Raw genomic sequence first — 20,806 nt, forward strand, 5'->3', positions numbered from 1 at the left:
AAGAATTTAAGAATCAGGCTATTTAGCCACCTGGGTGGCTCAGCTCTTGACCTTGAACTTGTGAGTTCAAGCCCAGCTTAAAAAAAAAAAAAAAAAATCAGACTATTTAGTACAGACGCAAGGACACCACAAATCTTAAAGTCAAATGTATTGGTTTTATATTGAAATGATTACATCGATTACATGTCTTGCCTGTTGAAAATATATACTTCTTATTCTGCCTCCAGGATAGTTTTCTTCTTTTTTAATGTAAAATTGACTTCTATACAAATTGGTAAACTGAGATTTCTTCAAGACTCCATTTAGATGATGGTAAAGGAATAAAAAAAAGTTACGGAATGTGGCACAGATAGACCAGAGACAGCCCCAGATTCTAATGATGAAGGCAAGTGCATGTTTGGATGATAAAGCAGACTGCAGGAAGCTGCAGCTTAAAACATGTACAGAGGAGGATGCACTCAAGGCCATGGATGGCCAAGAGAATCTCAGTAAGTCCCAGACTCAGACATTGCAGGTAGGGTCAGGGATGGGAATGGGAAGTGGGCGGGCTGAGAATGGGTATTTACAGGATGTATGTGTATATACGTAGCACTCCCTCTCCTACCTCTGCCTGTCGATCAGCCTGATGCCTACCTCTTATCTTTAGGTTAAAAAAAAATCAGAGAGTTCTTAAGATAATTGAACAAATTGCCTTGGGAAAAAGTGGAAACACTTGTTTAAAAAAAAAAAAAAAAAAAGTCCTCATCTGACATTAATGAAGAATTACCCTTCAGTACACTGAGGCAAGGCCTGAGAGTCAACAAAACTCACCCATAGGCAAAAAGTTCCCTGTCCGATATTTTTTTCTCATTCTAAAATGTGGAGGTATGTATGAACAACAAGAATCACAATACATTTGAGGAAATCCTTCAAGCATTGAGAAAGACAAATATTAATAGAAAAAATTAATCCTATGAAAACAAGTATTTCAAAGACTAGAAGAGAACTTAAAAAAATAATTGTAATTTGCTTTATGCTTGAAAAAACACTATCTATACAAAATATGAACAGGATCATTTGAAAGAAAACAAAGAATAAGAGAACACTTGGAGATTTAAAGTACCATTCCCAATTTTTTTTACAAATTACAGAATAGTTGGAACATAAAGTTTATAAAATATCCCCAAATAGAGAATCAAAAAGAGAGAATGTGTAGGAAAAGGCACGTGGTATTTATATATAAAATAAATCTTTTCAGAAATGAAGGTAAATACACATCTCCATATATAAATCTGAATGGGCAGAACAATAAATAATTGTATACACGTAACATTGTGGAATTTCAAGTAACTAAGAATAAAAACTTCAAAATGCAAGAATAAGAATATCTTAAAATTGTCCATAAAAAGAGGCCACATACTGAAAAATCAAAACGAAGACTACAATCCTTTCAAGAGCAAAATTGGATGCTACAAGATATAGTGCAATGTTGTAAAAATTTCTGGAGGAAAATGATTTTAAACTTCCTATTTTTTTTAAAAGACTTTATTCACGAGAAGCAGAGAGAGAGGCAGGGACACAGGCAGAGGGAGAAGCAGGCTCCCTGTGGGGGGCCCAATGCGGAACTTGATCCCAGAACCCAGGGATCATGCCCTGAGTCAAAGACAGACACTCAACCACTGAGCCACGCAGGCGTCCCGATTTAAACTTTCTAGATGCACTAGCCTATTAGTAGAGTGTAAGGCAGAATGAAATATTTAGAAACCAAGAAATTCCAAAAGGTTTACCTTCCCAATTAGCTGTTCTTAGGCTAGGATATAGAATAGGTATATTCTTAGGCAAGAATATACCTCAAATGAGTCAAGTGAGAAAGAAAGTCACAAAAAACAATCAACCCAACCTTGTTGAATAGTAAAGTCCCAGAATAATAGGTGTGCCTCAGGCATAGAGAACAACCAATCAAATCTAAAGTAGAAGAGTGGAAGACTTTGGGAAAGGACATAGAAAAAGTATTCCATGGAATGGCTAAAATGACTGGAAATTTGAAAAACTTGAGTAAAAGATGAGGGCATTGAATAAAGGGCAATTAGAAAATTCTGGAAAAATAAAAGTTGTACAAGAAAGTCATGGTCCAAATATTAATAAACCAAATTGGAATAGAAAGTAGCAGATTTCGGGATCCCTGGGTGGCTTGGCGATTTAGCACCTGCCTTCTGCCCAGGGCGTGATCCTGGAGTCCCTGGATCGAGTCCCACATCAGACTTGCTGCGTGGAGCCTGCTTCTCCCTCTGCCTGGGTCACTGCCTCTCTCTCTCTGTATCTCTCATGAATAAATAAATAAAATCTTTTTTTTTTTTTAAAGTGGCAGATTTCAAGGAAAGAGGGCACTAGATTCCAAGAAGGAGTAAGAATCTGGAAGATCTTGAGGATATGGTAAAGAAGGCATATGTTTATTTTCTCAAAGAGGAAACAAAAGCAATCAGAAAATCTAGGAAAAAAATTTTTTTAAATACTGTATGAGCAGTAAATACTCCAAATATGTAGTTGACTCATATTTTGAGCTATTGATGGAATATAAGGGAAGGGAATTTACTTGAACTTGACATTTTCCTTTGAGTGCCTCAGGTGTAATTACAAGGTATATGTAATTACATCCCACTACTTGGGTCTACTAGAATATTAATGTAGTCATAATATTAATATAGACTATTAACATAGTCATAATAATGGAAATATATTTTTTGGTTTCAACATTCAAAAAATGTTAGGGAACCAGATTCCAATGGGATTAACTGTGACCATGTAAAAGGCAGCTGACAGAAGGTTGGGCCATAGGAGTGAAAACGAAAAGATGGAGAGAAGTGCAAGGACACTGTGTCCATCAGCAATGTGTTTGGACAAACTAATCACTTTTATTTGGGCTTATATAGTCTGGGATTAGATAGTGTAGGTGCGGGCAGAGCTGGCATCTCTGTAATTCTCTTGGTTGTTTCATTTATATCCAAAGAGAGCTGTGACATTTACAGAAACATCAGAACAGGAAGAAGCAAGTAGCTAGACAAAAGGTTTTCTCTTAGCGAGGGCTTTGCCTTTGTATTTGGGAAAGAAGCTCTGTCCCGTAGGCTTCCCCCACATCTTGTTGGGTAGATCTGAATCACCCACCCATGTTTACATCAATCGCTGTCCAAAGGAATTTGATTAGCATCTTCTGGAGGTTAGGCTAGGGTTGGAGCCTACCCTTCCTGAGCTCAACATATCTCAGTCTAGTACCTAAGCAAATTGGAGGTGGGGTGATGCGGTGGGAAGAATGGTAGACTAAGGTGAGATAGCACCATAACATGTTCTGAAAACAGACATGTCCAATGTCGGGAATGTTCTTGTCTTCTTTTACCTGATTCAACCTGACTTTGTATGTCAGGCTGACCTGGTAAAACTTTAGCTCAGTTGGGATGATTTCAAACATTGAGATTCAGTGATAGAATCGTCAAGGGGTACATAGGTTAAGCATTAGCAGTTATGGAGCTTCAGTTATTGATTAGGTCTCTCAACCGGCAGACACAACTGCTGACTCGGGGTAGAACTACAAGTAACTATGAATTAGTGGATTAGGGACTATATAGGCTGTTTTTAAAGGATCAGCTTTTTGAAGGGTGAGACTGTGCAAGATACTATGATTAGAAAGTGCTGAGTCTATTTACAATGCCATGATATACATCTCCTCCTACTAAATATGTAATTTAATACAAAATGTATCTTTTTATATAATGCTTCTGGAATACCAAGTGAGCTGACATCCACCATGTGAATGTGAGTTAGGTTTAACATTTCAATATCTTATTTATTGTCTAAGATGGGAGACTTGAATATTCCATTAACAGGTTGCAAAATGATACTGTTGGGTTATTTATGAATCTTTACGAAGGGTAACTGGTAGCCTACATTTTCTTTGATTGCAGTGCTTAAGAAATCAAACAGATATTTCAAATACTTGGAACAGCTGAGTATGTGGTGACTTATATGGGAGGATGCAGTGGTTAAGTGTCAAGACTTTGGAGTCTTGCAAACCCTTCTGAGTCTCAGTTTCCCATCTGTAGACAGAGGTAATAGCAATAAAGTATTTATCTCCTAAAGTGGTTGTAATGAGAAATGCATGTGAGATATTTAGTTCAGCACCTGTCAAGAATTGTAGCCCTGTTAGTCATCTTTCAGCAATTCAAAGTAATAATAATTTGAATAAAGCCTGAGCTGAACTGTATATGCATGATTGCTGAAAAGCTGCTTCCAAGCAAATGAATACTTAAGATTTTCATGGAGAACTTCTGAACTGTATGAGAATTAGCTGTTCAGGGATCCCTGGGTGGCTCGGCGGTTTGGCGCCTGCCTTTGCCAGGGCGCAATCCTGGAGTCCTGAGATCGAGTCCCGCGTCGGGCTCCCTGCATGGAGCCTGCTTGTCCCTCTGCCTGTCCCTCTGCCTGTGTCTCTGCCTCTCTCTCTCTATGTCTATCACAAATAAATAAATAAATAAATCTTTAAAGAATTAGCTGTTCAGTTAATTGAATTTTCCAACATTTAAAAGCACTTTCAGACTGACTGTCACCATAGAAACAATTAATAGACTAATTATAAAGCTCCCCATCTATTTGTTAAAGTATATTCCATGAAAACTTCCACTGGGCAATTATTTATTTAACAGTCACTTATATAGTCTCACTATGTGGTAGACGATGTTCCCAATGCTTTACAAATATTAATCTGTCCTCATAACAACCCAACACGAGAGGTACCATTATTTTTCCATGTTATAGTAAAAGAAACCAAGTGATTAAGTGACTTGCCCTCAATTACTGTCATGCTGCAGGTTGCTTCTCAGCACTTCTTCAGAACCCAGGCTCTCATTCTAGGTGTGTTGGGGGCTGACCGTCAGTGCCCCTTACCTAACTCAGGACATCTCTGAAACCATTCCAGCTACTGAGCAACCATGGGGATCAGCTGAAGCCCCTGTTGCAACTATGTCATACTCTAACTTATTCTTCCACTCAATCGTGTTCTCTTATTCTCTTATGAGTATTCATCCTGAGAGCTCCTTCCAATAAGTCTCCTGCATGGAAATCTCTGCCTCAGAGCCTGTTTCCCAGGAGCCCAACCTAAGACAATCATATATCTAATAAGTGGTAGAGCTAATTGGGATAGGCTAGCTCCAGGATCTCTCCTCTTAGCCACTAAGCTGTGCTAATACATAATAACAATTTGCTTTATTTATTTTTTTATATTTTTTTTATTTATTCATGAGAGAGAGAGAGAAGGAGAGGCAGAGGGAGAAGCAGGCTCTATGCAGGGAGCCTGATGTGGGACTTGATACCAGGTCCCCAGGATCACGCCCTGGACTGAAGGTGATGCTAAACCGCTGAGCCACCCGGGCTGCCCATTTTGCTTTAATAATATTCTTTGTAAAGTAAAAGTTTTTACTTAAGAAATATCCCATAAGACAGATTTTTTAGTAATCCATTTTTCTTGCATATTCATCCAGGCAAGGCTATTGATGCTGTTCCTTTTCTGAATAAATATTCTGAGATATTTTAGCTCTGTTATACCTCAGATCCCACTACAGTGACAAGCCAATGGACTCAACAAAGGGCTCTCTGACTAAGATGATAAATACATTCCTTTAGTGGTAGTTTAGAAGCCAATAGATGGGGAACCAGCTCTACAGTTGAAGCTCTTCAAATCCTCTTAGGCACTCAGGACTTTTGAGTTTCTATGACACTATGAGAATAAATTCAGTTTTCCAGTTTAAAACAAGCACAGACAATGTGCTGATGGTTATTCTACTCTTTTAGAGTAGGTTTTCCATCTTTGTGCAGTTCGTTAGGAATACTTCTTGATCCCAAGCCAAAGTGGAAATGTGTTGAGCTAAGCTTCCACAGGTCCCTTCCCCAACCTCGATGATGTCATGAGAACACAAGAAATCAAGCCTAACTCTCCCAACACTACATTTTAGTACTTATTCTTGTAGCACAATAGAGAGTCTCACGTTCTCAACCAACAGCTGAAGCATCTGTCTGGTCAGGTGAGTGCTACAGGACTCAAGTATACCCTTTAGCAAGGCTCCCAACGAAGAAGAAAAGCCCTACCAGTTAGCTTAGGAAAAATTATGTTGAGGAACAAAGGCTTCAAAAACTCATAGGATTATAACAACAAAAGACAAAGGTTTGTCTCTGATTTCCACAACAAGTCCATTATAGGTTGGCTGCAGCTCTGCTGCACGTCCTATTTGCTTCATGATCCAGGTTGATGGAAATCCCATCCATAGGTGGATATAGCTGAATTCATGGCAGAGTGAAAACAGAGCACAAGAGAATCATGGATAACTTCTGCTCATAGTGCCTTGTTTCAAGCAAGTCACATGACCAAGCCTGAGGTCAACAGGGAGAGGTACGTAACCCTTCCTCAGAGAAAGAGAAATGAAGAATAGTGTAAGATGTGATATAGCATGGTTCCAAATTTTATTCAGAAATATTTGCTTCCCTCCCAGAGCACACAATATCCACTCAGTTCCCTCCCAGAGGAGAAAAATCCAAAAGTTCAGGAGTAGCATCAAAATGAAAGTAAACCATTTTGGGATTGTCTACTATATCAAGCCTTAGTGTGGCTTCTCTTCATTAAGAGACCTATAAATCCAGAAGTCAGTGATGGAAGACAGGATAATTCCAACAAATATTCCCTTTCAGAAAGAGAAATAATGAGAGACATGAAGCAATTCTGAAATCACATGGGGTAAATGTTTCAAGAATGATCCCCCTGCCCTCCGAGAATAAGGAACACTCCTTGATTGGACTCCTCTTCTGTTCTCAGAATGTAAGCTCCCAGGCTGTTATCCTCTGTGGCTCTTGGCTCTACATGGTGGAATGTTTCTCTTTCTCTCTTATCCTTCTTGGCCACAAGAATATGTCCTCCTTGGGGGCTATGCCTACTTTCTCAGCCTATTTCTATTATATACAATTTTGGGGACCCCAAGGGTCATTTTTAGTCAAGATTAGTCACAATGATATTTAGTCCCAACTAGTACAATACTCTCAGAATTAGGCTTGTTTATTAATTTGATTCCATCCAGCTTCATGTGCCTATAGCCTCATCCCCAATTCTTTTCAAGACATGCCTCTTTCTCTAAACTTAATTACAGATGACTTTAGCTAATCAAGTTCCCTGGAATTGGGAGGTCAACTCATCCACTTAATCTCTTATCCATGAGCTATTTTATTCAACTGAAAGGACTCCATATTAATTAATTCAAAAGTTGTGACAAGGAATATAATGGCCATATATTTGATTTGGTTCTTGAAGTGAGGTTAATTTTATTTGCCCTTTTGTAGGTCAAATGCCCTCTCAGTTTTGACTTTTATGTTTAGGGAAGAGAAACAAATATATCTTCCAATTCTATTCCCTTTCATCTCTGATTGCAAATTGACTCTTTTTCTTAAATCAATCTCTGTCTTGTAATCTATAAGAAGTAGGGTGTGCCACTGATTTTATTTGCCAACCTCTATACCTAAATCCAAAGGTCACTCCATTATATTAACTATCTCCCAACTAAATGCAGACAGCAGGCTTAAATGTTTTGCCAATGCATAATATGGATTGTCATCTCTCCAGACTCCATTAACAAAGTTTCCTTATTGCCTACTGGCTGGCCCCTGAACTAATGTGACATAGCTTACTTAGGTTTTTGTTAGGGTGGGGGTAGTATTGCATTTCTAGGTACCAGTTTCTACATAAACCAGTTTAGGCTAAATAATGCTATACTAATAACTTAAAAATCTCAGTGAATCTTAACATCAAAGATTAATTTCTCAGACTACTTATCAATATGGTCCTCCACAAGGTTGTCTTTATTCTAGAACCTAAGTTGAGGGGGCAACCTCTATTTAGATACTGCCAGTCTTGTGGCAGAGGGAAGAGAACATCTAAGAACTTCTGCTCACAGGTAGCCCACAGTTCTTCCAATCACTTTTCATTGACCAAAGCAAAATGATGTGGCCACGACTGGAAGTGGTAAAGTACAATCCTACTAGATGGAAGAGGAACACAACTCTACAAATCTATACAACCTATAAATCAGTGAAGTCTCACAGCTATAACTTCATTGGCTCTATAATATCAAGTTAGGGTAAGACACATTTTATCTATCCTATAAACATATGTTGTAAAATTCTCTTGCTTTGGCTAATCAGTAACAAAAATATAATCTATGGGGTCAGAAGATCAATTGATAAGGTTCTTACTGAAGATTGCTAGCACAAGCACAATTTTGCTTATTTCTAATGGAATATTTTTACCAAGTGCAATTCCTATTTCTAATGTAAGATAACACACACACACACACACAATCACACACACAAATGTTTCATCATTTCTATGATGTCTTTTTATGGCTGAAGCATACAGTACACTAAATCTAAGTATTCAGTGCAAGGAAAACTTACGTTTGTATATACCTGTGAAACCACCATTTAGATCAAGATATAGAATATTTTCAGAATTCTGAGAGGTACTTTTGTAAGTTTCTCAAGCAATACCCATCCCATCTCCTGTGTGTAACCACTATTATGACATCTGTGACCGTTGGTCACCTTAATTTTGTCTCTTCTTAAATCATATATACACTCTTCTGTTTAGCTTCTTTGGCTGAACATAGTATTTATGAAAGCCATCCATGTTGTAGTGTGTATCTGTAATTTGCTTTTTTTTTTTAGTGCTGTGTAATTTTCCAGTATGTGGGTTACTTCCAGTTTTTTAAAAAAGATTTTATTTATTTTTTCATGAGAGGCAGAGAGAGAAAGAGGCAGAGACACAGGCAGAAGGAGAAACAGGCTCTCCGATATGGGACTCGATCCCGGGCCCTGGGATCATGCCATGATTCAAAGGCAGATGCTCTACAGCTGAGTGACCCAGGTGACCCAGGTTACTTCCAGCTTGAAGCAATTATGGATAAAACTGCTACGACCACTCTTATATGTGGCTGTGTGTACTCTAGACACTAAAGTATAGACCAAAGAATGGAATTGCTAAGAAATTTCCCCCAAGTCTGTGGCTCACTTTTTCATTTTATTAATAGTGTTTTTTGAAGAGTGGAAGTTTTAAACTTTAATGCCAGTTTGTTGATTTTTTTCTTTTAGATTTTGTACTTTTTGTGTTTTATATAAGAAATCTTTACCAAACCCAAGGTCACTAAAATTTTAGAAGTTTTATAATTTTAGCTCTTACTTTTAGTTCTGTGGTCTATTTCAAGATAAATTGTGTATATAATATGAAGTACCAGTCAAGGTTCATTATTTTGCATATGGTTATCCAATTGTTCCAGCACCATTTGGCAAGTACTATTCTTCCTTCATGAAATTGGTTTGCATCTTTGCTAGAAATCCATTGACAATAGGTGTGGGCATATTTCTAGGCTCTTCATTCTGTTGTGGGCATATTTCTAGGCTCTTCATTCTGTTCTACAGATCAATTCATCATTCTTGACACAAATAGTATACTATCTTGATTAGTTTAGCTTTATAATAAGCCTTAAAATCAGGTAGGTCATGTCTTCCAACTCTATTTCAAAACTGTTTGGACTATTCTTAATCTTTTGAATTTCATGTATATTTTAATAAGCATGTCAATTTCTTTTTTTTAAAGATTTTATTTATTTATTCATGAGAGACACACAGAGAGAGAGAGACAGAGACATAAGCAGAGGGAGAAGCAGGCTCCCTGTAGGGGAGCCAGTTTTAAAACTCAGAAAAATATTTTATTTTTCTTTTTAGAAATTTACATGCTGGGGCACCTGAGTGGCTCAGTGATAGTGTCTGCCTTTGGCTCAGGTTGTGACCTGGGATTGAGTCCCACATCCGGGTCTCCACCGGAAGCCTGCTTCTCCCTCTGCCTACGTCTCTGCCTCTCTCTCAGTGTCTCTCATGAATAAATAAATAAACTCTTTTTTAAAAATCACACCATGCTGAATCTATAGGAATTTGATTCCTAGTTATACATCCAAGAGACATTGCTGCTCATGTGTACTGGACACATGTACAGGGAGGCCCATATCGGTATTTTGTATAATTAATCCCAAATTGATATAATAATAATACCAAACAAAACTACCATCCATTAATATTAAAATAGATAAATATATTCTATACATAAAAGGAAATGAACAAACTATGATTATATTCATCAATGTATTAGGGTGCCCCAGATAAATAGGACCAATAGGATGTGGAGAGAGAGGGGGAGTGGGATTTATTATAGGAATTGGCTCACAGGATTATGGAGGCTGACAAGTTCTGAGATCTGCAGAGTGAGCTGACAAATGGGAGACATAGTAGAGTCAATGGTGTAGTTCCTTCCAGTCCAAGTCCTCTGCCTAAGGACCAAGAGAGCTAATGGTATATTTCCAGCCTGAATGCCAGCAAGCTCAAGACCCAGGCAGAGTCAATGTTTCAGCACGGGTCCAAAGTTAGGGGAAAAACCAAACAAAAAGAATATCATAGCTCGGGCAGCCCTGGTGGCCCAGCGGTTTGGAGCCGCCTTCGGCCCTGGGTGTGATCCTGGAGACATGGGATCGAGTCCCGCGTGGGGCTTCCTGCATGGAGCCTGCTTCTCCCTCTGCCTGTGTCTCTGCCTCTCTCTGTCATGATAAATAAATAAAATCTTAAAAAAAAAAAAAAAAAAAGAATATCCTAGCTCAAAGGCAGACAGGAAGGAGTTCTTACTCACTGGAGTGTTAGATTTTTTTTCCATTCAAGCCTTCAACTAAATGGATGAAGCCCATCAGCATTGGTGATGGCAGTCTGCTTTATGTACTGTACCAATTCAAATGTTAATCTTATCCAGGAACATCTAGAAAAATGTTTGACCAAATGTCTGGGCATCCTGTGGACCAGTGAAGTTGACACATAAAATTAACCATCACAATTAACATAAATCAATCTCTCAAATAGTATGTTGAAGGAAAGAATCAGTTACAAATAATACTGGTATGAATCTGTGTCTGTGAATTTTTAAAAAGGCAATATAAAGTATATTTTGAGGGATATGTATATACTTTACCTAATGGTAAAAGAAGTCTAAATATTAGAATTATAGTAACCCCTAGAGGTAAGGGAAGGGAATATGAATCAGTGGTTTCCTTCTATAGTACTGGCAATTTCTTAACCTTGGTGGTAGCTACAGAATGTTTATTTTTATAACTCTTTTTTATTTTAACCTTGGTAGTTGCTATAGAATATTTATTTTATGATTATTTTATATTATATAATTGTTCTTCCTAAATATTTTTCATATATACACAAATAAGCATATATGTATGTGTATATGTTATACATATTCCTTATGTATGATACTTATCACAACAACAACAAAGGAAAACATGGTTCCTACAAGTTTTGTGGGCATATACTTGTGGTGTTGTGTTGTGAGATTCATTGTAAGGCGGGCTGACTGGACCTCTTATGCTGGGAATTTCAACCATCACTACTTGTGGGTCTTTTCTTTTGGTTTATCCAGAAAGAGATCCTCCAACTTCGCTGATTGTGCTCTGAGAGACAAATAAGGATGGTGTTGGGAGGTCTCAAAATTTCATGAAGAATCTTTTATTTAATTAATCTTGTTTTCAATCTGAAACTCCTTCAACTAAGCCTACAGTTCCCAAGTCCAGAGTTCTTTTGGTTGAACTTCTCTGGGGAGAAGAACTCCAGTTCTGTGCTAGTGTGGGAAGGATATTTGTCTGGATGTATGTGGTGTGGGAGGGGAACTAGGATCAGTTTATAATATGGCCGGTTATCCACTCTTCTCTTGTTGGCCTATCTTCACTTCCATTTTTCAGAGGTAGCTTGTTCTTCTAATTCCAAGTCTTCCTGAGTTTCTGTGATGACCAGTTGGCTTGCTTCTTCTGTATTTCTGCCACTGCTGGCTTACTTTTTATTTTTCTGTTTGTTAAGATATTTTCCAGTTGATCAGTTACTTTCCAGCTTCCATTATTATTTTTTGACTGTTATTTCTTCTATATTTCTTCTTTCCTTGTGTTTTTATCTCAGGTTATAAACACACCGCAAAAACTCCACAGCCAGTGTTCATATCTTGGTTAATAATTACTGTTCTCCCATAAAATGAGGCAGGGCTCACTGATAAGTGGTTCTAGGACTGGTGCATGGATAATACAATGTGATCTGGTGGCATCTTGTGCCAAAAAAGCAAGGAAATGCTAAAAGAATATAAATAAGGGGGTCTGTCACAAAGGCCATAGGAGACGACCAGAGAGAGCTCCCAATGGCCAAAGCTGGAACATTTGAGCAACAAAGTGGATACTGCAGTATTGGTTAATGACCTGAAGTTAAATTTATTTGTCCCAACTGAAATAAGTAAATGAGGGAGAAGGAAAAATCATCCTTACAAAATTATTCTAGTGGTATGTGTAGACACTCTTCCCTTGAGTGTAGATTGGACACATTGACTCTTTTGCGAAGAAGAAAGTAAGAAAAGCAAGACTTAGCAACTTTGTTATACTTGGCAGATGCTACCTTAACCTCGTGAAGGGGTTAGCATCAGCGGTGCCAGGTCAGGTTGATACCATGTATCTCTGATGTGATGCAACAAAGACACTTCATGTCTGTGATTTTCTTCACCCAATTTCATAATTCCAATTCAATTGTGAAAAAAACACCAGAAAAGCCTAAATTGAAGGAGTTTTACAAAATACACACGGTCAATTCTCTTTAAAATTGTCGGTCATGGAAAATAAGGGAAAACTGATAAACTCACAGAGTGGAGCAAGCTAAGGAGACGTGACAACTCAATGCAATGTCGTAGCCTGAATTGGATCCTAGAAGAGAAGGATATTCACAGAAAAAAAAAATGGTAAAATAGGACTAATGGTTGTTGTTTACTTAATAATATTACACCAATGTTAACTTCTCAGTTTTGATAAATGTACCATGGTCATGTAAGATGTTAATATTAGGGGAAACTATATTTTTTTTGTAACTTTTTTTTTTTTTGTAAATCTAAAATCATCCCAAAACAAAGAGTTTATTTAAAGAAAATCCATGTAGAGGAGTTCCAAGAGGGTAAATCCTGGCAAAGTCCTCCTTACGCTTCAGGACTCAGCTGAACAGTGACTGCCATGGGGATGTGTCCTCTAACTTCCCCAGGCTCAGGGTTTCCCTCACACCTTGTACTTACCTCCTTTAATAGGATGTATCGCACGGTCTCCCCGGGAGACTGGGCAATCTCAAGGGCAAGGACCACGAGCTATTCATCATCACATTGTGTTCGGTATCTGGTAAAATGCCTCTGGAAGGTATACGTGCTTTAATAAGTACATGTGTGTTTGAGCCAAGTTGGTTTTGAAGTAAGCGCAGCCATTTCAATGAAAGAAAGTGAAGAAAACCCACCAATTTCCTTAAAAACCAAGTTCCCACTGGAATATTCCTTTCTGTTTACTGTTTGCTCCAAAACACCATATATTTCTTTGGAAGTGAAATATAGCCCCAGACCATCGCATCAAATTGTAGGGAACTATAGCAACCGGAGCTAGATAATGTGATGAAAAGCAAAAATTTAATTGGCCTCGTTCCAGTGACATTTTCCCTGGTAGTAAACTATGTACCCTGAGAAAAATCCCCCTCCTTGTTATGAGGGGAATTATGCCTTTAAAAGTAAACCCCAATCAAATGATGTTTAACGAGCCAGAGATGTAGGAAATATTTGACATTGGTAGCCTCTTGGTGTGGTGTTTTATCTTTGTTAGCTTCTTTTCCATTAAATGATCAAAAAATTACCGTGACTTTATTCCTATAGGCTGAAAATTAGCCTGCTAAGCTTGAGCTCAGATCAGATTCTGATGACTAAGAATTAATCTATTTTAGCAGAAGCGTGTCTAACAGAAATCAGTATAGCTCTTCTCTGTCACGGCAGAGCAGTGGCTGCTGTCACCAGTGATTGATATGCAGTAGCCAAACGTGGCAATCATTCAAGTCTTTGTTCTCTGGCCAGTATTGATCACATTTTGTTTTCCCAGAGTACATCTGTTCACATGCACAGCTTTCACAAGGTTAATGAAACCTTCACTTGGAAGGTTAAAAAGAAGTGTTTTAAGAAGTATTTGAATCCCTTTGGAATGACTACCCGTAGCAGCGATTTTCCAACCCCGACTTTGTGATTCTGGTTGACTCCAGTTATTTTGAGAGATGGCAGGAAGTTGTTATTATTTTTAATTCAAAGTTTAAATCTTTTAAATTCATTTGTATTTTAGTACATCACAGGGAAAATGGCAAATGATGAAACGGTAGGATAAAAAACTGTAACTCTAGGGGCGACTGGTTTTGGCTCCAGTCGTGATCTCAGGGTTGTGAGATCTGGCTCACATCTGGCTCCACACTCAGCAGGGGCTCAGAGAGTCGGGCTGGAGATTCTGTCTCCCTCTGCCCCTCTCCCCCGCCATGCACATGCTTTCTTTCTCTCTCCCTCTTTCCCTCTCGCTCCCTCTCTCAAAAAAAAAAAATCTTTTAAAAAACAAATTCTAAAGAAGCTACACATAGGAGCTATTTATTCACAATGTATTCAGCATTCATTTGTTAAATACAGACCTTTGCTAGATACTGTGGCATATGCTTAATATAATCGGTGGATAAAATAGCTGCCATCCTTACTCTCCTAGGGCTTCCAGTCTGGAGGGAAAGAAATGTAAATGATGCCCCTGTTGGATTTGCACTTGCTCTCATTACTGCATTTATCTACTGATGAATAGCATTTCCCGTGCTTCAGTCAGAGACTCACTTTTAAACATGTCAAGATGTGAATACACATCTTAGAGTTGGTCAAATAGAAGTTGATCTATGTGGTATGACTTGTGGGTTCTGCCGCTTGAAAATATCTCTTCAATCCAGTCATGACACTGTCTAACTTCCCTGGATTAGTAATTCTTTTTAAAACACAAATATTCCTAGGAATATTACAAACCGTTTCTTTTATAGTGTCTCCCTCCACTCACCTGCATGCACCTTCCCCTCAACCAACAGTCTGTGCCCTGGAGTCATTCCTTCTGCCTCCAAATCCTTCCCTTCTAGTTTATCTTTTAACCAAGGCCCATATCAAATGCTACCTCTTCTTCTATGAAGCATTCCCTGATATCATTTTTTATATTAGCCTTATTTATATTATATATTTGATACCTAATATGTCTTGCCTTGTATCATAGCAATTAGGCAATTGATATATTACATTTAATGCGTATCTTAGAAAAGAAGAAAAGTATGAAATCAATGATCAAAAGATTTAGCCTCAAATAGAAAAAAAGAGTTAACACTAACTAAATAGAAAGGACATAATAAAAATGGAAAACAATATAATTGGAAACTGACAAACATTGGAGAAAATTGACAAAAACCTAGAACTGATTCTTTGAAAGGATCCAAACTGATCATTCTCGAGGCTAGACCAATCATGAGAAATAGAAGAGTGAGTCACCAATATCAGGAACGAGACAGAGGTTATGCCCACAATCTCAATAGACAAGAATATTTAGAAACAACTTTATGCCAACAAATTCAACAATTGAGATGAAATGAGGAAATCCTTTGAAAAACATAAGTTAACTAGTTAAGTAGAGACCTATTGTAATGGGACATTTTCTCATTTGGTGTTTCTTTTACTGTTTCCTTTGTGTTTGGTTCCTTACATTGTTAGATTGTAATTATAGCAAAAACGTTCTAGAAGTTATTTACAGTCCACAGTAAATTTTGTCCTGTTACATCATTTGTGTTACATTCACCATTATTTACAATTCAAACTGCCTCAGAAGTAGCTTCTTTTAGTATTTTAGGGATAAATTCTCTGTTACAAAGTTTATACTACTTGTGTTCTCAGTGCAAATGATACACTGAATTAGGTAGTCATTAAGTCCAGAAATGTTATATCACCGTGATTTGAGAAACTATCTCAAACCACAGAGAAAAGCCTGCAGAGACATGATTCATATACAGAACGTCTATAGGGAGAGAAATTTCCCTTCCACACTGTTGACAAGCTTCTCTTCTTCATCTTCACAGACAATAGGAGAGTCATTATTACAATCCTAGAAGAGATGAGTCCTGCTTATCTCCCCGTTCCTCATCTGCCATGGTTCCTTGGTTAAGCACAACAAGGGAAGTATGCCCACTCTTGCCACTTTTATTCAACATAGTATGGAAAACCTAGCCAGGGCCACTAGGTGAGGAAAAAGGAATAAAATGCATCCAAACGGGACAGGAAAAAGTAAAACCATCTGTTTGCAGATGGCTTAATCTTGCATATAGAAACCCTAAAGACTCCACCCCAAAACTTCTAGGACCCCAAAACTTCAGTAAAGTTACAGAATACAAAATCGACATACAAAAATAAGTTGTGTTTCTATATATTAATAATGAACTATCTGAAAAGGAAATTAGGAAAATACTTTCATTTACAATAGTATCAAAAAGAACAAATACTTAGGAATAAATTTAACCAAGGAGGTAAAATATCTGCACACTGAAAACTTCAGGTCCATGATGAAAGAAATTAAACAAAACCCAAACAAATGGAAAGATATTCCATGTTCATGGATTAGAAGACTCTACACTATCCAAAGCAATTTACAGATTCAGTGCAATCTCTATTAAAAAAAACTCAATAACCTTTTGTACAAAAATAGAAAACAACTTTTCTAAAATTCATATAGAGGCATATGGGTGGCTCAGTCAGTTAGGCCTCTGTCTTTGCTCAGGTGATGATCTCAGGATCCCTGCTGTGGGGCTCCCTGCTCAGCGGGGAGTCTGCTTCTCCCTCTGTCCCTCCCCACCACTTATGTGCTTTCTGTCTCTGCTCTCTTTCAAATAAATAAACAAAATCTTAAAAAAAATAAAATTCATATGGAACCACAAAAGGCCTGACTAGTCAATACAGTCTTGAAAAAGGACAAATCTGAAGACATCACATCTCCTATTCAAAAATATATTATGAAGCTATAATAATTGAGAAATTTGTGTCCAGCATAAAGATGGGCACCTAGACCATGGAACAGAATGGAGACTAGAAGTAAATTCACACATTCATCTTCAACAAGGGAACCAAGAATACACAATGGGGAAATGATAGTGTCTTCCACAAATGGTGCTGGGAAAACTGGATATCCACAGGCAAAAGACAAAAATGGACCCTTGTCTTCCACATAAAAACACATGGAAATTGACTGAAAGGATTAAAGATTTAAACTTAAGACCTGAACCTGTAAAACTCCTAGAAGAAACATACAGGAAAATCTTCATGACACAGGCTTTGACAATAATTTCATGGATATGACTGACACCAAAAGCATAGGCAACCAAAAAGCAGCCTAGACAAGTGGATACAACAAATTATAAAGCTTTTGTGAATCAAAGTAATTGACACAGCAAAAAGGCAACCTACAGAATGGAAAAATATTTTTTCGATATCTCTAATAAGGGGTTTATTTCTAAAACATATAAGGAATTTCAATAACTCAATAGTAAAAAATCTAATAACTAAATTTAACAAATGGACCAAAGATGAATATTTATTCAAAGAAGACATACAAATGGCAACAGTTATATGAAAAGATGTTCAGAATCACTAATTATCAGAAAAATGCAAATCAAAACCACAATGAGTTAAAACCTCACACATATTAGTTGGCCACTATTGTACACTGTTGGTGGGAATGCACAATGGTACATCTATGAAAAGCAGTATAGAGTTTCCTCAAAATACTAAAAATAAAACTACTAGATGATCCAGCAATCCCACTTGTGGGTATTTATCCAAAGAATTGAAATCGAGATCTTAAGAGACATAAGTGCTCTCATGTTCACTGAAGCACTATTCTCCATAGCCAAGATATGGAGAGCCTAAATGCCCATCAACAGATGAATGATAAAGAAAATGTGATATATATACAATGGAATATTATCAGCCTTAAAAAAGAAGGAAATTCTGCAATATGAGACAACATGGAAGAACTTTGAGAACATTATGCTAAGTGAAATTAGCCAGTCACAGAGGGACAAATATTGCATAATTCCACTTATATGAGTTATCCAAAAATAGTCAAACCTATAGAAGCAAAGAATAGGATGGAAGTTGCCAGAGGCTGGGAGAAGGAGGAATGGAGAGTTGCTAATCAGCAAGTGTAAAATTTCAGTTATACAAAATGAATTCGTTCTAGAGATAATGAGGCTGTGTGGTACACTTAAGAATATGATAGAGGGGGATGCCTGGTGGCTCAGCAGTTGAGAATCTGTCTGCCTTTGGCTCAGGGTGTGATCCTGGAGTCCCAGGATCAAGTCCCACATCAGGCTTCCTGCATGGAGCCTGGTTCATATATTGAGTGTTCCTAAATTTATAAATAAATGAATAAATAAATAGGCAGTTATAAATGGTGAAGAATAATAAGAACACAGATTATATAGTATTTGCTATGTGCCAGGCACTCCTCTGAGTATTTTCCAATTACAACTCCTTAATCCTCATAACACCACCATAAAATAGTATTATCCCTCATTTTAAAAATGAGGATTATAGAAACCCAGAATGATTACATTAATTGAACAATTATCAAAGTGGTCGAGGACAGGAAACTGAGATTCATTCCAAAACTGGAAGCAGGATTCTGGCCAAGAAAGATTAGTACAGGTGGGGTCTCAGCAGCCAGCAGAGACAGGAGAGGATCACAAGGAGAAAGTAAGCTGTATCAGGAGCAAAGTCAGACAAGACTTCTCAGCTGTGGCAGAGGCAGAGACCTGACGGAGGATGATGCCCGCTGCTTTCTCAGACTGAATGCTTCAAAAGGTCAGCAACCAATAATCTTCTACTTCCCAATTAGATGTCTGTTATATTTCCCTCATTTTCCCTTTCTGGTAAGTGTGTAGACCTCAGGATTGGGTACACGGGTGTTCACATTGTCTCTTCTTATTAGCTGGAGTTCATTGCTCCCTACCTCTAAACCAAACCCTAACCCTAAGCCAAAAACCTTAACCCTAAACCTAACCCAAATCTTAACCCTAACCCTATCCCTAACAGTAACCATAACCTAACCCTAACCCAAGCCCTAGCCCTAACCCCAACCCTAACCTAACCCTAGCCCGAACTGTCACTGAAGTGGCCATGTTAACCCTTAGTCTCACAGCACCCCCAATAGGGGATATAAGAAAATACAAGGGTAGATGTAAACTATGATTCCCAGACTTACCCGAATGGCCTAGTTCCAAGGAAATATACACAATGTCTTCCTGATCTAGGCTTCTGAGAGATAAGGTGGGAGGGAGGCAAACTCACATTTCAATTACTTCACACTTCGGATGAAGGGCAGCTTGGGCCATCCTGCTCCCACTCATTTTGTGTGGAGTGGCACCCACAACATGCAGGATTCTGGGGGCAGATCTAGAGTTAAGAATAAGATCAATGAGGCAGCAACAAACTGGGTAGCTCAAACAAGCAATAGTTTCCCTCAGAAAGATGTCATTAAAAGCTAGGATGATCAGACTTTGAATTAGTTTGGGTCTAAAAAGGAAAAGAATGACGGCATGGGAGCTCCCCTGAGGTAGACAATTTTGAGATTAGTTGGGGCAACACAAGTAGACTTTAATACTTTAATACTTTTCATTTATTCTGTCCAACAAATATTTGTCTGGCATTTGCTGTGTGAGGAGCCTTCTCTGTCTGCGAGGGGCTTACAGTCTAGCGGGGGAAGATAGACCTGAGCACACAGTGCAGTAATGGATATTATCTTTGCTCTAAGTGGGACTACTTCATCTGGCCTAAAGGAGGCTAGGAAAGCTTTCTGTCTTTGCTCATAAATCCAGAAGGCGAACACAAGTTCCTGATTCCCAGGTCTACAAGTCTGCTAGTGTATATGGCCATCTAATATGGCCACATAGATCTTGGCGGGGCACCTGGGTGGCTCAGTCAGTTAAGTGACCGACTCTTGATTTCGGCTCAGGTCATGATCTCAGGGATGTGAGATCTAGCTAACCCAAGGTGGGTGTGGAACCTGCTTGAAAGTCTCTCTCCCTCTCCCTCTGCCCCCTCCCCACTGGCATGTGCTCTCTCAAAGGAAGAAAGAGAGAGAGAAAGAAAGAAAGAAAGAAAGAAAGAAAGAAAGAAAGAAAGAAAGAAAGAAAGAAAGAAAGAAAAGAAAAGAAAAGAGAGAAAGAAAGAAGAAAGAAAGAAGGAAAGAAGGAAGAAAGAAAAGAAAGAAAGAAAGAAAGAAAGAGAGAGAAAGAAAGAGAAAAAGAAAGAAAGAATCTTGGAAATAAATTTCTTGGCCTATCTCTAGGCCCGGGGCCACTGTTACAGCCCTCACCCTTGCCCACCTTCCCAAGCACCTTCTTCCATAATACTCCTCACTCCCGCCTTCTTAATTACCGCGCTCTCTGCCTGATTAGTTAGAACTCCTACTGAGAAAGGGACCTTTCTGATAACCAAACCCCCTTCCAACCTATATTCAGGGACTCTATTAATCAATTCCCTCTGTTTTATTAGTGACTTTGCATTAAGCTTCGCTAATTTCAAGATTTGGAAGTGCTTCAAAGTGGTCACATTGTTGGCTCTCTGTGTGTTCCTTGCCTTAAAAGACAGGACTGTTTTTGCTTTTCCCAGCAGCTTGAGAACTGGTATCTTTGTGGTTTTGATTCTGCTGAAAGAGACTTGGTATACTTTTCCAATCATTTGTTCTAGCCCATTGTTCCTGATTTCTAGAGTTCTCTTCCAAGCATCAGTGATCACCTGTGGCAAGACAGTGAGGACATCTGC

Source organism: Canis aureus, chromosome 14 (assembly GCF_053574225.1).
Source record: "Canis aureus isolate CA01 chromosome 14, VMU_Caureus_v.1.0, whole genome shotgun sequence".
Lineage (NCBI taxonomy): Eukaryota > Metazoa > Chordata > Mammalia > Carnivora > Canidae > Canis > Canis aureus.